The 21,674-nt window shown below is 37.2% G+C and overlaps 1 protein-coding gene across 5 annotated transcripts in view; it reads right to left on the minus strand.

Moving 5' to 3' along the window:
• Positions 1-21,674, minus strand: part of FOXP1 (forkhead box P1) — a 537,509-nt gene that overhangs the window by 365,379 nt on the left and 150,456 nt on the right. For 4 of the 5 annotated variants that reach the window (XM_078152147.1, XM_078152148.1, XM_078152146.1 and 1 more), the window contains exon 3: positions 4,124-4,184. The gene's annotated coding sequence lies outside the window, so the exon portion shown is untranslated. Of the gene's footprint in view, positions 1-4,123; positions 4,185-10,427; positions 10,569-21,674 lie in introns of those variants that run through there. The other variant, XM_021007537.2, reaches the window with a different exon arrangement.

The raw sequence follows: 21,674 nt of genomic DNA on the forward strand, positions 1-21,674 counted from the left end.
ACATTTTAGACGTCACCTAAAAAGAACCAACTTTCTGTCCTTACTCTTCATCTGGGTCTCTTTTTTTTTCTTTTTCATTCATTCTAGTATAATAATGATTCCACTGGTTGCAAAGTTATCAGTTTGAATAGACTGGATTTAGGATTGTTCTTTTGAAGTATTTAATTTCCATAAATATTTCTGTTTCAAAAGAACTCCACATTTTAAATGGCTAAAAAGCTTATTTAACACAAAACCAAATGCTTGCCCTGCCCAAAAACATAGGCATAGAATGTACATGTAATAAATTTCCTCTAAGTTCACTGACAAAAACACTAAAAGAGTGAGAGAGAGAATGAGAGAGACAGAGACAGAGACGGAAAAAGAACTTAACAGACTAGCATCATTTAGCAGAATCAGCATATGCTGATTCCATTTTTTAAAAAATTTAAAAAGTACAAATCCAAAAAAATTATCAAAAACATAAAATGTGAAATTTGAGAAGAACTCAAAATAATTTTAAGGTTACTCTTTGGTTATATTCTTTCACAGTAAAAAATGATGAAGTTTGCAAGTTGGATTAGACTTTTAATAATACAAGCTGCTAAGGGGAAAAAAAGAACCACCAAAAAAAAAAGAAAGAAAGAAAAGAAAAACTATAATGAAATTTTATTGACATTGTTACCTTAAATCACAACACAAAAGCATCTGCTTTACAATGGCACAGATATGTTTGCAGACAGGGCCAGGCAGACTCCTCTTGATACTCTGCATGACCTTGGAGAAGTTACTTAATATCTGTATGCCTACTTTACCATTCTGTAAAGTGGGGATAATAATACATGCCAACTACCTCATAGAAAGGCTGTCAAGGAGACACATTTTATAAAGTGCTCTGATCTCTTTGGAAGAAAATTGTTATATCACTAGCAAGTATGATCACTGTTATTTATGACTATTCAGGCCTTCATGTCTAAATTTGAAAAATGGCCTCATCTGGTTTTCCAAATTTGCCTGGCAACTTTTGTGAACATAACTAGTTGCTCCCATACCTTTCATAAGCACATTTCATTGTATCTACACTTACTGCTAATGATTCCCAGATTTCAAATTTAGAGCAATGTATTTTCTGAGAAGTTTCTTGGATCTGAAACCCACTTCTTCTCATAGTCTGACAGTTAGCTCCAGTTTTTTGACCTTTGATGGATGGCAAAAGCCCTTTTTGCTCAGGGCTTATTCAACTCCTAAAATGCCAACTATTCTAGACTAAATTCTCCATGTTTTCTTTTTCTTATGCATTTTTTAAAAAAAATGCCTCCCCTTTTGCCTTCTGTTACAAAGATATTCAGGTATATCAGAAATATTCAGGAATAAAGTGCCCTGGGATTGTACTACCTACAGAATGGCATGAGATGCCAAGGAAAATGGGCTGGGCTGAGCATTACATGTCCCTTGAACTACACCACACAATCAAATACTAAACTTATGTAATAAATGTTAATGTAATTAGTTAATGTGTGCTCCAGGAAGTGATTAGACAACTGTATGTATTTTCTGACTCCATAATCCTTCCATCCCTTATTCTACTCAAATTTTATTTATATAGGAATGTGAATACACTATGCTCCAAGGAAAACAGAAGCTCCCTGAGGATACGGCTGGCTTTCACTGGGTCTTGCTTGGCCTTCTGAATTCTATTACAGTGCCTCTTACAGAGGAAGAACTTAATAAATGTTTGTTGAATCTAATTGCCAAAGTTCTTTTCCTCCCTCAAAATTTGCCTGGAATATCGGCATTATACCCTCAACAGCTCTCAGTTTTGCTCAGCTCTAAGTGGCATACTCTTTCACAAAAAATTTAAGAATCATCACTTGTTCATATATGTCATTTTTCTGGAATATTTCCATAGGAAATGCACTCAATACATTTTTGTCGCTATTGTTGTTGGCACCTGCGATTTACATGTGAAGAAACTCCCTCCTTCAATGAAAATTAGTTAAGTCTTGGACAACTTAGAATCTTAGTACAGGGGGGGCTTTAAACCTAGAGTCCATGAACCTGTTTTTTCTTTTAAATTTTTGACTACTGTATTTCAACATAATTAGTATCCTTTTAATCCTATTTATTTTGTTTTATACATTTTTAAAAAATCTTCTGAGAAGGGGTCCATAGCCTTCATTCAATTACCAAAGAACTCCATGACATAAAAAAAAAAGTTTAGAACCTATCTTAAAAGTTTCCTACAGCACTGGGAGCTTGTGGTTGGCCCACGGTCACCTGGCCAGTCTAGGTCAGAGGATGTGTCCAAATTCTCTATCCACTATGCTGAGCTAACTTTCTCCTTTCATTTAGTAGGTTCATAGTAAGACCACTGAATTGAATTGAATTAAAAGTGCTACAGATGAAGGTCATATATGAATAGATCAAGTCCTTTGCACAAGAGTCTGTGGCTGGGCTTTTGTCTATTTAACATGATAAAAGGCCAGCTAGTCAAGTCCCAGCAAAAAAAAACAAAACAAAACAAAAAACAGTCACTCAGAACAATTATTTGGTGGTCTGCTGATCCAGCATATTTTTCATTTGGTGATCCATTGGCACCTCATATGTGTCCTAACTTTCACCTGCAACACAGACTAACAACAACACAGAGTGAATTAGAAAACCTAGTAACTATTCAATGCGATCAACAAAGCCACTGAAATTAAAAGCAATGCAGTAATTCATGTCTTTAGGCCCAAATCAAACGTACTGGAATGAATGTACACCTTAGGCCACACTGTTGATATATAATTTTACGAAAGAGAGACAGAGAAACAGAGTGAGACAGAGACAGAGAGAACAAAAAAAAAAGCAGTAAAAAACAACAGCAAAACAGAAACAACAGCACCCACTCTGTGGCCTAGGAACAGGTCACAAGGTAGTTTGAATACAAAAAAAGCCCAGAGAAGAACATCCTCATTAATTTAGCAAAGTTCTTCCTGCTCATTTCATAAACTCACAAACATTATGATGCCTACTTTATATGCTGTGGGCTTTAATTTAAGAACATTTACACACACACACAATTGTTAAATGACAATATTGACTGATAGACTAGAAAATGAACTTTTCAATCCATTAGGCAAAAATCTATCACGTCAAAAGAACAAATTAAAAGGGTAGTCCAAAATCCAAGTGAGTGCAACAATAAAGCTGGAGAGATAAACCTTGGACATTGAAGTGGACTGCAGTATTAATTAGAATAAGAAGAGTCCTGCCCTTCCTAGACAGATATTTTTGGCATCAAGTAGCTAAAAACATATTGTCCATAGTTGCATTTTAATGAGAATGCATTTTTTTCCTCTAAAAGTAGACTTAAGAAAATTAAATTTAGCCCTAATTCATCAAGCTGTATTAGTCGCTCTGAAAATTTCTAAATTTAAAATCAAAGAATCATTTTACTTTCCAGCAAGGTCAAAAGAACAACACTAATGAGCACTGACATCACAGCGATCTATCTGCCAGTCGCTCTTCAGCGGTTACATCAGTGTTGCTTGTTGCTATGGTGCTTAACTGACTATTACTTTCTGAAAGAAGGTGATTATAAAGCAGCCAGATGAACACCAATTCGATGACACCACTTCAATACAGACATTGACATGTGTTACTCTGGTCTGCAGCAAGTTTGTTTTATGAATCACCACCTTTTGTGATGTTAATATTCCTTTCTAACTTTAAACCTACCAGAGTCAACAACAACAATAATAACAAAAAGTTAGCATTCAGCTCAGATGGTAAAAGTGCTAGACTGCTTCAAGAGAAAAAATGATTCTGGGAGCCATCACTCATGACCAACTCTTCCTCTTGAGGGCTCCAAAATATATGCTATGATTAAAATATATATATAAATATATATATATATATATATGTATATGTATAATATGTGTGTGTATACATATATATATAATATATATACATATACAGAGAGAGAGAGAGAGAGAGAGAGAGAGAGAGAGAGAGAGAGAGAGAGAGAGAGAGGGAGGAAAAACAATCCAATTAAAATGCTTCCAAGACATGGTCTTGCAAGGTACAGCCCTTACACACCCACACATATGTATGCATGTATATTTATAGATTTAAATAGATTTTGACTAAATGTATGTACCTTTTTTGGTTACTGTAAAGCAATCTTCAGTTACAGCCACCCCAGAAAGCCACTTCTTACCCTGAAATCAAAAGAAAACAACATCACAATGTGAATGTCAGTAGCATTAGCAACAATTGCTGATAGTTCACTGCTGGACAGGGCTTGGAAGGAATAAGCATAGGCAAATCAACAAAGAACTGCTATATATTTAATGGTGAATGACACGCTGGATGAACCAAGAAAAAAAAAATCAAGTCACGAGAAAGTAACTAATCAATCCAGCAGTCATTGTTGGGCTCTTCAAGTTCACAAGAAAAACTCTGTTGGAAAAAGCAAAGATGAAACATTCTCATTCTCTCTTAAATGTCCTTAGTTTTGACATGTATTAATTTATTTTCATGTCGAATTACATATGACTCATAACCCTTTGTTTTTGGAAACCAGACTGCTCCTTGAATGTGTCTAGTTAATGTTTTACAGTCACCCTAATTTCATTAAAGGCTTGTTTTTTTTTTCTTTTCTCCCAAAGGGAATCAGTTATTATAGACAAGATGCCTTATGCTATTCTAGCCCTTTCAGAATGAATCAAAACACCACAGTTTTCATTTGGGAGGGGGGGTAGAGGAAGGGATTTCCTTTTGAAGTTGTTCACAGACCATTTTTTTTTAAACTTCACCTGGCTCTATTAAGATAGATAAAAATGGTTAACAGCAAATGAAATAAATCCTTATGAAACACAAAGAATAGAACATGTTTTCTTCCCACATATATGACTGCATCTTGTGTACTCTCTTATGCAAAACAGTATGTAATCCTTTAAGAAACATGACAATCTGCCACTTTCTGTCCATGTAATTGGGATCAACATATGGTACAAGGGAAAAGAAAAACATTTGTTTATTAATTTAGATCAAGTTACTAACTCAGATTACTAGCAGGGTTCAAGATTAATTCCACACCAATTGACCAAATGATCATGTATTTTATTATAAGATGGTGAAATTATAACATCATTTTACTCAAATGTTAATATCCTGTTACATGCAGTTCAGATCAATATTAATGAAGTAGCTTTAATTTTATGAAGAATACTCCAGGATCTGGTTTGTCTCTGCTATCTTCCCTGAATGTGGAAAGAAAACCAACATGAGAAAAAATTACATTTTGCTTCATGAGGACTAAAAAGAAAAGAAAAAAAAGAGGTTCTTTGGTGTGTACTATTTTTGAGAAATTGATCCAAGGCCAATTTTTGACATTTTCACAAGCAAGTGCAGATTCTTGCCATTAAAACTGGAAGGAAAAAAAATTACCCTCTGAGTGAAATCATAATTTTCATGTTTACTGTAGGAGGAAACTGGAGGGTTTTGCCCTAACAGTTCACCATTTAGGTGGGGGAAAACCCCAGCTTTGTGTCATATATTATTATTTTGCAACCTGTGAAAAGGCTTTTTGCTTTTGTACAAAAAAGATTCAAAGCAAAAATGAAAATTGTGGTTCTTTTTTGCTGAACTATGCCACTATGATTGCTTCACCCATTGGTAAAAATTCCCTCATATGGGACTAATGATGATTAGGAATGAAAACATTAAGGAATGGCTACATTCTGTAGTTTTTCTTTTCTTTTCTCTTCTTTTTTTTTTTCCATATACAAGGTATAGGGTGGAACTACAAAACTGTTACTGCCAATAATTTAATACCTCAGTGGTATTCACAAACAAGTTATAATAAATATATACACAAGAAATTTTACCTAAATTTTTCATCAACTCAAAGTAATTGAACTTCTGGCATGTTCTATTAAATACAAAGCAATAAAGGTCCCCCCCCCCCCACTTCTGCTACTTGAGATGCTATCCTATATATGTACGTTAAACTAATTTTCCTCTATCTATTGAGCTATGTCTATTTTTTGCATGTTTGGCAGTCAAACCTGTGGTATTATGTTTTGCAATGCTGATAAGGTTTGCTATCACATAGAACTGTGAAACAAGTGGACAATATTAAAATTTAATTTTTTAAAAACTGCTGAAAGTGCCTACTTTGAATAAGGTTATCTCTAGTATTGCTTGCAAATCTGCAGGATCAATTTCTGTCAGCTACTAGGCCCATTTGTCTTTTTGCCTTTACAGCAAGTAAGTAAAGGTAAGGATGAGAACATGGCCTAAACAAAAATATATTTTTCCCCCTTAATTCATTTCATCAGTGTGGTAGTTATTTGAAAAGTAATCATAAAATATAGATTGTATGATAAACACCCTTTATTTTATACTTATCTTCAAGGAAGATAAGCTATATTTTTCTCTAAGTTCACCTGGTGAAACTTGATTGTCCTGTGTAATCCATGCTTTTTTATTTTTATTTTTGACTTCATTATTTTAACACATACAAGTGTTTCAGTATGTGTCTAAATGAAACCTGTATCTACAGACATGCTAAAATATGCCTCGAAATTATCCCCATGATTCCCCCTTCCTATTGTATATTCTCAAAAAAATAAGTTGTGTGCACATATTAGCAAATTAACTTGGAGGATATTTGTTAGCAATGTATAGGCAAGATTAATAGTTCACCGGTTGTTTGCTACCACACTAAACTAACCAGTGTGACAACAGGATAGACAAGAAAATAAAGAAACAGGGATGGACCATAAGCCTGCCACGGACAACAAGACACTTGCCAACAGAATCTGAAATCTCAAACTAGAAATAATTCCATTCCATCAATTTTGAAGCATAAGACATTAGTTTCAGAATTTTAGTTGCAATTTTATTTTTATAAACTTGCTTTTCTCTCAATAAAGCACACTGAACATTTTCCATTTCAAATATTGACTTGGTTGCTTTACTGGCAGCGCTAAAATATCAGAACTGAATTAAAATGATCATTAAGAGCTTTTAGTAAAAGAGAAACAATAAAAGAAATAATAAAGATTAATTTTTTCCAATCCACTTGTCTTGCCAGTCTTCTCGGAAAATGCAGCTGTGTGAAACTAAAGTTATCTTCATACAGAAGTACAAGAAGTTTTACTTTTTTAAAAAAATTATTTTAAAACAAGAGGAAGGGGCATGATGACATCAACTTATAAGATTTTATTTTATTCTAGGCAATAGTCGAGAGATCTTTTCAGCATCTTGGAATATTTTTCACCTAAAGTAATACTACGGACAATGATGCTGACATGCAAAACCGTTTTTCAAACCCTAGACTATGAGTTGGAGGCAAGAGGGCACTAGTCCAGGCATGCATGGGAATAGAGCTCCCATCACCCCAAGGAAATTCACAACACAGATAGCCAGTTTACCATTGTTATCATGTTAACTATTTTTTCCAAATAATCCTTTTGAAATTATTTTAAGCTGTTTATTACCCAAAAGGCTTTGCCAACTATCTGTAATGAGGCACAGGTAAATACAGAAGGCAACGATCTCCATTATATAAGGAAAGATGGACACTCTCTACACAATTGCTCTAATAAAAATAACCCCAGTTTTCACTTCTATTGTGTGAACAAATCTAACAACAGAACCAGGGTTGCTTGACTGCATACATGTAGTTGTAAGTCTCCATCTCAACAGGTGATCTGAATGAAGATAAATAGATTTCAGTCTTTTGCCAACTTCATGTTTAATTCAGGATTTAAACCCTGGTTATAAGTTTTATGGTTTTCAGGCATGGGCTGCTTATTTCCTTAGAAGAACTATGTACCTCCTCCAGATGTCCTGTAGCATGGAATGATTTTCCTTTAAGAAGACCAAGAAGGGAGAACCAGAATAAGGTAACTTTCAAGGACTGGGGTCTCTTTAAATAGGACCTATGCTTTAGTTAACATCAATCTTAAACTGTTTTGTGGATTTCACTTTTCTTGTTTTTCAAAGATTTTTTTAAAAGATAAGAATATCTAACAATTTACTATGCAGCCCAAGGTTAGATCATAGCTTCCCAGCACTCAGACAAGAAACTCTACTTCACCTACTCCCCCTCCCACCAAGAAAAACCCCAGATAAGCCCCAACGGTTCTAAGCAGAATACCTCCACACACCCCTAGTAATTCACTAAGGTGAATCTAGGTCTTCTCAGCTAGTTCTAGGGCTCACATTTGTGCAAGGAGGCAAGCTGACGGGCTTTAGACAAGATGTAGGCTTGGGGGGTGACAAACACCCCATTTTGCCTCAAGTGTTTATCTCCGCCATCAGAGAGGCACCTACTTCTTTTGATACATCTGCTCCTATTTCCCTCTCGCTTCCCTCAGGTCAGCTCACATACAGATTCCCTTTCCTTGCTCTTGGGACCTCCCCCAAATCAGACGCTGCCCGTGAAGAGCACCAAATCCTGGATCACCTAAATAAAATCAGTCTCGTGTGATGCAGCCGCCCGCAACAGCCTAACCATTTTCACATGAAAAGCCTCCAATCTGGCAGGGAACCAGCCACTCCAATTGTGCCCATCTTGTTTGGAAAACCGACTTTCTCTTACCTTACAAAGAAGTAAAAGCCCTGGTCATGGTCATGTGGAAATATTTTATAGGTATCCTTTAACAGTCTTTAAATGTTGAAACCTACAAACAATATTTGCTGTTTTACCTTTGAAGTTTTAACAAAAGCTTTGTTTTAGCTTTTACCTCAGTGTGCAATAAGAGTTAATAATCAAATCCGTCCCAACCCCCACAGATGTTAAACAAAAAGATAAAAGAAATGCAAATAGCTATTGTCATGGAAAGTTAAAGTACCTGTCTGTATTTTTAAGTGAAAACTATTATCTCTATCAATCAAAATTTAAGAATACAATAGCGCTAATCACAGAAGGTGCTTTGACTGAGTTACTTTTCCCCATAAAAAGTATTTTTCCCCCTTAAAAAATCAGGAATAAAAGCAATATACTTACAATTAGCTATGGTATTTGTAATTTTGTTATTAAGAACCTTCAGCAAGCTCATTGTTAATCAGTGCTTCTAAGTCTGGAGGCTGATTCGCACCCAAGAAGACCCAAAGTCCCTACATATTTTCAGAAGGTTGATGAAATTTTATTTAAATTCTCACACTTTCCAACATGTGGTGGAACAGCACACTCTTCTGTTGAGATGAGTTACTCAAAAGGAGGAAAGAGTTAATTGGGAACTAAAACTCTTTCTTATATGCCCTGGGTCCCCTATCCAAAGCACTTCCAACATAACCTGTTCATTACACATTTTGCTGGGAAGTTTTGCCCCTTCTATTTGGGGCTGTTTAAAAATATTTTATCATATTTCCCTGGAAAAGGAAAGAGGCTTTTACAACTCTCCCAATTATAGCAGTACACAAGGCTAAAGGTACACTGCAAGGATTTCCAAGAAACTGGGGGGGGGAGATCCTCAATTTTTAAAGATTATTAGAAACTACATATTGTCATGTCTGGGCATACCAAAGGAACAAGAAAGTGCAATAACCTACGTCACAACACAAATAACTCCAGATTAAAATTCCTACAGTAAATACTTAACCTAGGGTGCCATTATGTTCTCTCTCTCTCTCTCTCTCTCTCTCTCTCTCTCTCTCTCTCTCTCTCTCTCTCTCTCTCTCTCTCTCTCTCTCTCTCTCTCTCTCTCTCTCTCTCTCTCTCTCTCTCTCTCTCTCTCTCTCTCTCTCTCTCTCTCTCTCTCTCTCTCTCTCTCTCTCTCTCTCTCTCTCTCTCTCTCTCTCTCTCCCCCTCCCTCCCTCCCTCGCTCCCTCCTAGAAGGATGTCTCCCACACAGAGGCAGTAGGACTATGTTTTTCCCCTCCTGAAAGATCAGGTTTCCCACCACTCTATAGTCTTGGTACTCTGTGCATCATGGCTAACATCTCTAGTGTGCTATTAATATCAATGAAGAGACGATTCAATTTCCACATCAGAAAAACCTTCCTATTACAGCCCAGCCGTTCTGGTGAGGACCCTAGCGAGGGAGACAATAAAGACCAGAGTTTCTTGCTGCTGCTTTTACAGTTCTGTCTTGCATACTGTTTGAAAGCTTTTAGCAAACAATGGAAGCATTATCTGCAGGATAGTTACAAAACAGGATTTGTTAGTACGAAGAATAATAAAGCTGCTGTCATATTTTTAGAGGCTATAGTCTGCACTCCCGAATTTCGCTCTATATTCTAAGGCAGCACCTTTCAGAAGCACCTGTACTTGAATCGGTGCTCTAAGTCAGCACAGCCACCCCTCCCCCTCCCCCAAATTGACCAGGAGGGCTAGACGGAGGGACCTAAGCACTTAGAGACAGGAAAATCTGTTGTTTTAAAACTGGTGCATTTATAAAACGAAATGAAAGTAGCCAGTAGCCGACTCTGCTCTAGAACCAACTTACCCATTAATGGTGAGAGGCGAACCGAGTTGTAGGCTAATTTGCACCCAACTGTAGAAAGTTGAGAGTTGGAAACACAGTCGGGCTCTCCCCGCTCACTGGGCTCCCAACACTGGCGGCAGGGTAAGGAAGGACTGAAGGTATGTGGTCTAAACACAACAAAAGCCACTGCCTTACTCGAGATTAAATATGCAGGAAGAGGCCCCCTTTGCATAAACACAAACACTCAGCAAATGAGTAACTGGCTCTTATGGGACGCCCGCTGAGCAGTCTACCTGTCCGAGGCTCCCCCAAGTCAGGGAGCCTCCTCCAAAGCACAGGAAATAAAGGGTGAGACAGTTAAATGTTGGGTTGCTATAATAACAATTAAATGAATTGTATTCATTAGCAATTAAGACTTTCACTAACAGAAATGAGGGTAGCTCTCTAGTTACCCTCTAATCCGAAAAGAAGAAGAAATTAACACACCACAACATTACTGGGGTTTACTGGAGATACAATTGTATCTCGGGGGGTCTTTCCTTTAAAAAAAAAAGCTACACAAAAACAAGTTTCTGTTCAGGGTTACCCCTTCCTTTTCTCAAAAGTATCCATTACAAACCACTACCAGTTTTTCTCATCTCTATATTTTCATTCCAACTTGGGAAAGCATAAACAAAAAGCTACTTTAAAAATTCTCAAATTCACTAATCATTTCAGGTAAATTATTTAAGAAGTTTTTCTAAAATATATACCAAAAGGTTTCCTCCCAAATGTTAAGAAATATCGCCCAACCATAACCATCCATTTCAAAAGGCTATTGGATATATAGATAGATAGATAGATAGATAGATAGATAGATAGATAGATAGATAGATCTATCTATCTATATATATATATATATATATACGCATATCGATATATATATATATCGATATATATATAGATATATAATATAGATATGTATATATTTTTTTCCTCAACAGCCTTACCCACTTATCATTTACATTTCATAGTGTAACTACAATCAACAACTATGCCAGGCCTGAATAGGATCTATCTGTAGGATTAAAAACAAGCAAAAACAACCTGAGGGTAACTGGAATCCATTTGTCTCCCTGGTTTCAGCTCCTAGAGCATCAAATCACATTGATGGCTTCTTGCCTTTCTGCACCTACAAGTTAAATCTCAGTAACAAGTATTTAGTAAACTTTACAGAATTAAGTAATTGCTACTGAAATGTAAATAAGATGATTCTCAACTTCATTATGATTTTGTAAAGCAGGAGATGTTAACCTGTCGTGGTCCCCACTGGCAGTGTCTGAAGAAGCCCATGCACCCCTTCTTAGAATAATATTTCTAAACACATAAAATTAAATATGTAGGATTACAAAGGAAACTAATTAGGAAATATGGTTATCAAAATATTTTAAAAACAAGTTCACAAATCTCCAGGTAAGAACTTTTGCTGGACAGGGAAAGCTAGTAGTGAGTTGTAGTACTGCCTTACAGGGTCTACTTTAATCTTTGGGCTTAAAAGCTGAATCATAGATTCCTAATACTTAGAAACAATTCATCACAGGTGGCCTGGTCCAGGTGTTTCAAACACTGTGTCACTATTTCAACATATTATTAATACTATTAGGCTAACCCATTTAATTACCCTGCTTTGAATTCCTGCAGAGTAGAGTAGATTACATTTTTTTTCTTCACTAGAAGGAAAAAAAATCACGGAAAATGATAAACTGGAAAGTGGGGGGAAGAGAAGGAAAGAAAAGCAAACTGAGTCTGAAAGGCCCAACTGGATAAAAATAAATTACCTATAAGAATTTATAATTCTTAGAGTGCTCACCATTTTTGCCTTGAAATGACCTTCTAAATAAGGTGTTAGATAAGACAATTCCCTAGGTTATGGTGATCTAACCTTGATGCAAATAAACCATAGAACAAAATTTAATCAGTATATCACTGTGAAAAAGCCTTTGTCCATCCCAATGGAGCTTCTAATGACTGTTTTGGCAGTTCTGGCTGGTAGTTATGCCTCCCAGCTCATATATATCTCATACTGGTTGAGCAAGCTAATGGAACTGCTGTTAGTGGAATCCAATATTAATGCCCTGTATCGTGCAAAACTGGATGCAACAGAATATATTATACAATTATAGGTAGTATCTAATTCCATAGGTATTAGATACTGTACTCTCAATTAATATTTTAATAAGGAAAGTGAAATAAATACTACATTACAGGTAAGATATCTATGCATTTGCATTGTGTATCTGCCAGGCTTTTTGCTGAAAGAGCGCAGGGGGATGGAGCTCACCAAACAGATACAGGACTCTTGACAAAAATCTGCAGGCAAGAGTTAGATGCTGAATGACACATACGGATGCACAGAGTCAAAGATGTCATCTTCACTCGAGCTCCACTTGCTGTGAGTTTGAGAGCAAAATGAGGCAAAAAAAAAAATAGGGAGGGGGAGAGTGGAATGAGACCTCCAGAAAATAAACAGGGTGTACAGTTTCAAAGGCTACAGACACAGACATTTCATTGTTCAAGCCAATTATCAGTGGAAAATAATAACAACAGATGGATTCAGAGTCACTGACTTTTCATATGCACTGCATCGCTACAGAACAGATGATGAAATACGAGAGCTAGCTCCAAAAGGCAAAACATCTTTCAGTAAAAGAACTCTCCACTCCAGATGGGGACCTTCGAAGGCAGCTGATTATCTTCTTATAATGTTGTAAGATAGACTTACTCAAACATTGCAAGAACTGATCAGATAGGATGAGCACAAAGGGAGCATTATTGGGAGGACTTGCTTTAGACCCGTGGCAAAACCAGCCAGGGATTTCAATAAGGTTAGGGCTGCGAGTTTCCTGTTTTCTCATTAAGTACTGCTGGTTCCAAATAAAACTTGAAACTCATGCCCAAAAGGAGCACAAATGTCTCCCAAGGAAGATACATGTGTGCCCATCACTGGTTTGTGTGATGGAAAAAAAAAATGAAGCCTGGACTGTAAAAAGGACATTTGCAATTATTCTGACGCATTCCAGTATAATTGAAAAAAAATACATAGAGCAACTTCCTATAAAAAGCTCTCATGAATATACAGCTCTTTCAGCTAAGTTAGAGAAACCTTTTAAAAATACCTCTCCCCTTTGATGGAAAACAAAGAATAATTTACTGGCAGTGGGAAATAAGTGTAAATTTTAGTGGTATGGGTGATAAGCACTTCCAACAAATGTCAAAGAAACTTCCAGTCAAAAACCATCTCCCTATCATGGTTGTTACCACTCAGCCTAAAGACCACAAAGTATGTATTTCTGATAACATGCAACAGGTACACCACAATCTCAGGACCTACAATAAGTAATGGAAAAAGTTAGCTCATTATTAACTGGATAAGATTCTTTACTACTGGAATAATAACACCAACCTTCTCCTAACTCCACAGACCATTTCTGAAAGTTCAAAGTGTTACTGAAAAATATGGTTTTAATCTCTGTATTGAGAAAAAAATATCTGATCCTGCTACTATTTACTAACATATTTAACATTTAAAAATATTTTTATGAACACACTGTTGACTTCACAAGTTTACAAAAACGTAAGGACATTAAAAAAAAACAACAAGGCTTTTCTTTTAATGTACTTTGTCAAAAGTAAATCCATAGCAGAACATCCAAGCACAGAGAAAAATGTTGCCAAGGGCAAAATTCTGCAACTGCTTTAAGAAGCAAACAATAACACCAAAGATGTGTAATGCAACCATCTGGCTCTACTCATGCTATCTCAATCCCCAAACTTTATCCCCCACCCCCTTAACCAGCCCACACCAATGCCACAAAACCAAATGGCACCACTTATGTTTCCTGCCCAATACATTTACACCATGTATTTAGAATGCAAATGTATAAGTAGATTTTTACATATTAATTTTTCAAATTCTCCTTTTTAGTTGGTCATTTTGATTTTTCTTGTTGTTGTTGTTATTATTTTTTGATGGGAGGAGAGTGTCAGGGTCTTGTCGCTGATTCACAACTAGGAATTCCTTGGAAAACCATTCCAATTCTCACCGGGATGAAATTATTTGGATGTTGCTACATTGTGACAGGCCATCCTCTCTTTCTCATCCATCTTTTGTTTTGGGCTCCAGTGTGGCTAGTACCCATCACTCTGTCAACAAGCTTTTGTTTATGAAGCACTTCCTGTGGTGCCAGCTACTGTGCTAAGCTTGAGAGAGACAAAGAAAGGGGCAAACATGGTCCCCCTGCCCTCAAGGAGTTTACAGTTCAACGGCAGAGATAACTCTGCATATCCAACACACAGAAAATATAAATAAAAGGTAACATCAAAAGAGATCTGGGGGAGGGGGAGTATCATAAAATTATTTTGATGAAACTTTAATGTATTTTGTTATTCAGTTGTTATTTTTTTCCCATTTCACTTGAAATCTGACAACCCTGATTTTTAGCAGCCATTTTGCAAGGACTATAATCTGGCTAGATGGCTGCAACATTTACAGCAATGTTTTGCATGGGTGATAAAGGGTGAAAAGTTAAGCCAGAAAACTCCCCACTAAAATTCCTTCATACTTCATTGTTTCAAAGAGTCAGAAGCCTATTTTTTTCTTACTGCTGGCAAACAGGGTGCCTGTCAGAATGCAGCATTGAACAAGGGTATAGTATGGATTTAAGTCAGGGAAAAACCGCCTCAGCAGACTGACACTTTCCCCACGCGGCTCCCCCTGGATCAAAGCTACAAGCTACAGCATTAACCAGGATGTTCTTCCAAAGATGCAACTGTACTAAAAATTACCAGAAAAATTGAACTTTCAAGAGGAAGCACTCCTTGGTTTTAGGTATTTATGGAATGGCGTGTTGAAAACCAGTTGTTCAATGCAAGGCAGCAGTCCCTCAGTCAAAATCAGGTTTGCACCATGGGCATCATCTAATCAGCTTCCGTGTTATCCCGGGGGCATTCCTTCTCCATTTCCTATCTAGCACTCTCCATGTTCTGAGATGAAGTCTGCCTTGCCAGGTTTCACTGGGATCAGCCAGAGGGAGGCTGCCTTTTGGCTCACTTACTGGATGTCCTGCCCAGGGACCACAGAAGTCCCCGATCTGAGACTGCAGTGGTAATCCGTAGGACACACACAGTGAATCCAGCCACCGGATGGGGGACTCCGCTAATTGCTTAAGTCTGCTGGAGTGTCTGGCCACCAGTTGGCAGACACAACACATGGCCGCTTACCAGGCATAGGTTAGCACAGCTGGAGCCAGATGACAAGCTATTAAAGATATTCTTGCAGTGGCCACATCTGGCTCCTTGGCATGCTCCAAATTGCAGCTGAACTGGAGTTCTTTCAGTGCCGTCTCTCTGAGTAGGGTTAAGCACCAGACAGGACATTGGGGTTAACTCCGGCTCTTCAATTTGGGGCAATTCACTTTGTGGTCACATATAGCAAACCATCTGAGCTGGACTGCACCACACAGAACCTCTTTGTTGCAGCACATCTCCTCTAAGTCACTGACTGGCCACCTTTCCCGGAGTCCCATCTGGCTGTTTATAGGGATAACCCTAAGCTATTGGAGGGCCAAGTTTTATTGTAGGCAGATTGACTCAGGGAGGATTAAACTGAAGGATGAGTGAACTCAGTTTAACACAGTCAGTGTGTCTGAAAAGAACTCAGACCATATCACACCTGAAAATTAATGTCCCGTACTGTGTCCCCAGTTTAATAGTAATTAGACTTTGAAAATTTGGCAACACTGTGCCCAAAGTGTTTGTGAGTGACCCCACCCCCACTTCTCAGCCAGAAAATTGCTATCTGGAAATATAGACAGAAATATAGATGGAAATATAGAAATATAGGAAAGACAGGGAGGCCACTTCCCCCCCGTCCTTTTCCTACATATTTTCTTTCCCCCTTTTAAATTTTTTTTTAAATTCAGTCCTTGTCTTGAAAACAGTTATCTTATGTACCATTCAGCAAGTACTCTGCCTTCTATCCTCTTTTGCTATTAAATCAATACTCTGAAATTTGTCTTAGCTGGCAACATCCTCGTGTTCATCACAGGACCAAACATTTAGAATTGGAAGGCATCTTAAACACCACCTAGAACAACAAACTGTCTCCTTTACAGATGAGGAAGTCAAGGCCCAGGAAGGTGAAGAGATTTGTCTCAAGATACACAAGAGGTAAGTGAGTATTCTGACTCCCAACCAGAGCTCTGACCATTTTACCGCCATATCTCCTCGGGGGCACATTATGACTAGTATAGGAAGTTGTATTGAGAGAAAAAACACAAAAACAAAAAGTCATGACATGTTATGCTTCCCTGGAAGAGGTGGAGCAGCCGAATAGTTCTAGGAAGGATAAGTCATTTAATCAATCAACAGGCATTTACTAAGCACCTACTATGTGTCAGAAAAGGTGCAACAGAAAAACAATCACCACCCTCAAAGAGGTTACGTTAGGCACAATTCAGTCAAGACAATTCTATCATTTTCTGTATTTTTATGTACGTTATGTGCATAAATAGCATCTTCTGGCTTCATATTCCCATCTGTGTACCCTGCACCCAAGTGGCATCAGCATCCTTACTGTTCTTCACACAAGACACTCTATTTCTAGGCTTGGCCATTTTCACTGGTTCTCCCCCTCATCTCCAATGCTCTCCTTCCTTGTCTCACCTCCTGGCTTCCGTGGCATCTTTCATATCTCACCCCAAATCTCACCTTTTGCAGTGTCTTTCTCAGGTTTTCTTCCTCAATCTCCACCTTGGTGCCTTCCTTCAGAGATCATCTCCACTTCAGCCTGTCATTTGCATCTAATTGTTTGCTTGTTGCCTCTCCCACTGGACTTAGCTCCTTGACAGCAGGGGCTATTTCTGCTTTTCTCTGTAACCCCAGTGCTTAGCACCAAGCTTGGCACACAATAAGATTTTAATAAATGCTTGTTGACTTGGTAACGTAATTTTGGGAAGGTGGATACAAATAACTTGAGGGGGGAAGGGCACAATAACCTAATAAAAGGAAAAAAATGATGTGGACCAGTAGAATGTATAGGTACAATACACTATAAAACTCTCTTGCCCAAATTAACTCTATGAGAATAGACGGTACTGACCTTGCAGGTGCCTTTGACCTATCTAATACATGGATTTAAGCAAAGTAATGCTACTCCAATGTAGACCAAAGGAAGAAAAGTTGTAGCATGAACTGGCCCTTTCTTTGTCACTTAAAACAGGAAGAGAGTGTATTGTGCTCAAAACCAAGAAATGTTCCAGAAAGAACTGGAGGCCTTCATTACTACCTCCATCCCCAAAATGTTTTTCCCTTTGTTCCTGATAGCTGAGACTCCTTTAATAGAAAATCAAGGCAAAAGTCTTTTCACTGTTGAGTATCTCCAATGTGTCTGGTATATATCTTGCTTGTGCATAGTTTTTTTCATGTTGTCTTTCCATTGAGACTTGGAGATCCTTGAGGGCAGGAGTGAGTTTTTTGTTTTTGTTTTTTCCTTTCTTTGTATCCCTAACACTTAGCACAATGCCTGGAACATAGTAGGTGCTTAATAAATGCTTGTTGACTTTTTATAATCAGACAATCAGATATCCCTAAAAATGTCAATCTAGTGGCTCAAATTGAGAACAAGGAGTAAGTGACTAATAACAAATCCTTTTCTAACAGGCAGCCAGGTAGGGCATTAGGATTGAAAATATGAAGACTGAGGTTCAAATCCTAGATCTGACACTTACTAGATTCATGACAAGTCATTTTTACCTCTCAGCCTCAATGTCCTCATCTGTATATTAGAGATAATAAGAACACAAAGCTGTTGCTTAAATTAAATGAGATAAGATATTTAATGCATTTACCAAATCTTAAAGCACTTTTAAAAATGTTAGCTATAATTTTTCAGTATTAAATGAAAGAGGGAAAAAGAAGCTGCTGGGTCTGCTAAGGTGGAGAGAGGGTAGATACAGGTTAAAAAAAAAAGAAAAGGAGGACTAGATGGGTGGTGAAGCTGAGGATGCCACAGGTAAGTCTTCTGTACTCCATAAAGTTGCCTGCCCTGTTCAATCAATAACAATGTGACTTAAATCATGAAAAGTGATTATAATACCCTAATAGAGTCAAAGAATAATAAGCAAATACACATGTATTGGATTTTAAGCTTTTTTTTTGGGGGGGGGAGAGGTAAATCTAAGCTTCTTGGGGAGAATGCTTCAAAAATATACATTTCTTTTCCATTTTGTTTTGTTTTTTAAAGCTATAGAAAGCTGGAGTCAGGATTTTGGTTTCTCCTACCACAGCTGGTGTCGGACTATTAACTCCAAAGTCCCTGTGCCCATAGTAGCTGCAGGTATTCCTGCTCACTGGAAGGGCCCTTGAAAACATCTTCAAAGAAGATGGAGGAGGGTGGAAGATCTAACTTATTGGTATGGAAATAAATGTTCTTGTGATGTTCAAGTCTGTGCAGCTATTCTGTTACTGATTTGGGATCTTACACACTTTGTTTACTTTTTAAATGCCTCTCAGTTCACCTCTAATACCACATTTCTTTGCCTTTGCTGAACTACGGCCTCAGAAGAATTACAAGGAGGAATAGGGCTAGGTGAAAGGTTCAGTGAACTAATCCACACCTGGTCCATGTAAAAAAAAAAAAAGGAAAAAGGAAGAAAGAAAGAACAGAGTTTCATATTTTCCATACAGAAACAAGCCCCTTTATATGAACCAGCTTTGGATTTAATTGCTAAGCTACTTCTCATGGCTTGTGATCTTTCACAAGCTTCTTCTAAAGTTGGGGTTTAGAGTGGGAGTGACAGGGGTGAAGCAGGTAATAGAGGGACTTTATTATACAGAGAGAAACAAAACAAAACAGAGCTTACACTTTGGTATCTTTCTTGAGGACAATCAACCTTCTCACAATTAAAAGGGTTGAGCCATTTCTAAGACCAAAGGATTACAGATTGAGAAGGGAAAAAGGGAGGAAGGAAATAAACATTTATTAAATTCTTAGTATGTACCAGGAAGAGTGCTAAGCATGTTATAACTATTATTTCACTTGATCCTTGCAAGAACCCAGGGAGGAAAGCGTTATTATCATCTCCAATTTATAGTGGAGGAAATGAAAGCAGACGAGGGTGAAGTGACTTGCCCAGAGTCACACTGCTAGTGGTGGAGGCTGAATTAGAACTTCAAGCCCCTCTTTATCTATTACAGTACATAGATGCACACATATTCAGATTTTTTTTCTATATACTGATTAGTTGTACTGATTTTTTCCTCTTCTTTTTTTCATTTATTTTTATCTTTAAAAAATACTATTGGTTATAAGGGATGGTTCTCTTGGGGAAGGAAGGGAAGATGTAGAAAATAAAAAGATACATTTATTTTAAAAAGAGAATAAAAAATGTGACTTGACAGTCCAGGGTTTTCAATACCAGCTCTGTTATTTGTTCCCTGTGTGACCCTTCAGAAGTCACCTAGCCTCTTGAGATTTCAGATTCCTCATCTGTAACATGAGGATGGCTTCAAAGATCCCTTCACACTGAAATCCATGAACTTCACTTATAGTTAGACCAGTTAAGCTTAGATCATCAAACTGTATTTAGCAAATATATCTATTTTCTATGCATTTATTATGTACTTATAATCTGTTTTGTTTTCTCTGCCTCTGAGAAAATTTTTTAAATCCACCAAGCTTAGCTTTACTGAGCAGAAAAAAAAGAATGATTTTTTGACTTAACTTGGTTGCATCACTCTGAGGATTAATGGGTGTGCTACTAGTGAACAGGTCCAGCGATGTTAACAGGATCAAGAGGCTGGGAAAAGTAACGTAATGATCAGAGTATCGGTGGATCATAGATCTAGAGTTGAGAGAACCCTTGGAGATCATTTAGGCCAACCCTCTCACTTTACAGATGAGGAAACTCAGAAGCCTGGAGATTAAATGGTCGATTGAAGAGATGAAGGTGAGACAGCAACAGAGACACATGGAGGCTCTGTGCCCTACCTGGGCCATTCCATCACAGGTATGGGCAGCAATGGGGACTGGTCAAGTTGAAAGAATTTGCTTCCCAAATCTGCTTCCAAAAGCTAAAAACAAATACTATATTATAAAAATAATTTTATAAGGTAAGTTAGTGGGTTTGGGGAAAACTACCAAAACATACTTTGGGAATTCAATTTGAGATTACAGCTGACACATCCTCCAAGTTGCTTTTGCCACCTTTAAGGGAAAGTACTCTTCAGCATCCTCCAGTCTAAATTTCCACATGAAAAAAAATGCTTTAAGTCTAAAAAATGATCATTAAAAGTGCACAATAGAAGCTACTTCTTATAGTTATCTTCATTCCTTTTAAGTAAATAGTCCCCCCCTTGAAAAATCCTAAAATAACAAAATACTGAGTTACATTATAGTAACAAAAATTTTGTTTCTTTTGGAAAGGAGATTTGGATGCCTGAAAGTCACTGTCTTTTATATTACTCAGTATATAGTATGCTTGATTATTTCATCTCCTAAGTCACAGATTCAATGTACGATAATTCCACAATATGTTTTAAAATATAACTATATATATTCAATACTCAAATACATAAAGTATTCAAATACAATACTCCAGCTACTACTTTGGTACTTTTCCCTACAATTAGTTATTTTCTAAGATGGTTGAGTTAACACGTCCCGAAGAACATATGTTCTAAAGAAAGAAAAAAGGGCTCTAGAATTAATACACAATGAAAAATAAATTTAAAGCAGCCTTCTGGTCTGACATAAGAATATAAAAAATGATATGAGCAAGAACAGCTTAGTTTACATACTTTTCAATCACAGCTGCTGCTCAGAAACCACAATACCTTTAAAATGACATTTAAAGGAAACATATCCAGTGTGGCTTTGGCCATTGCTACACAGAATTAACACTGAATTACAAGGATATCATTATTGTTATTGTTATTGTTATTATTATTATAATTACACTTTGTTCAATGCTATATCCTGGCACAATTAAAAGGAAAAGACTTATAAAGAAATTCATTTAAAAATAATCTTGCAATACACAGAGTGTACTGCAAATTATTCGACATGGTATTTTTTTATCACCAGGATTAAATGTCAAAACAGAGTTTCAGGGACAGAAAAAGCAAGTCCCATCTTCTTGGTTAATATTTAATTGGGTGCTAAAGATTCCTTATAGAGGACCTGTGAACCATCACTGACAGCCACACAAGAGGCTCCTATCTCTACGAGGG

This window comes from Phascolarctos cinereus, unplaced genomic scaffold, assembly GCF_003287225.1.
Source record: "Phascolarctos cinereus isolate Bilbo 61053 unplaced genomic scaffold, phaCin_HiC Scaffold_4;HRSCAF=312, whole genome shotgun sequence".
NCBI lineage: Eukaryota > Metazoa > Chordata > Mammalia > Diprotodontia > Phascolarctidae > Phascolarctos > Phascolarctos cinereus.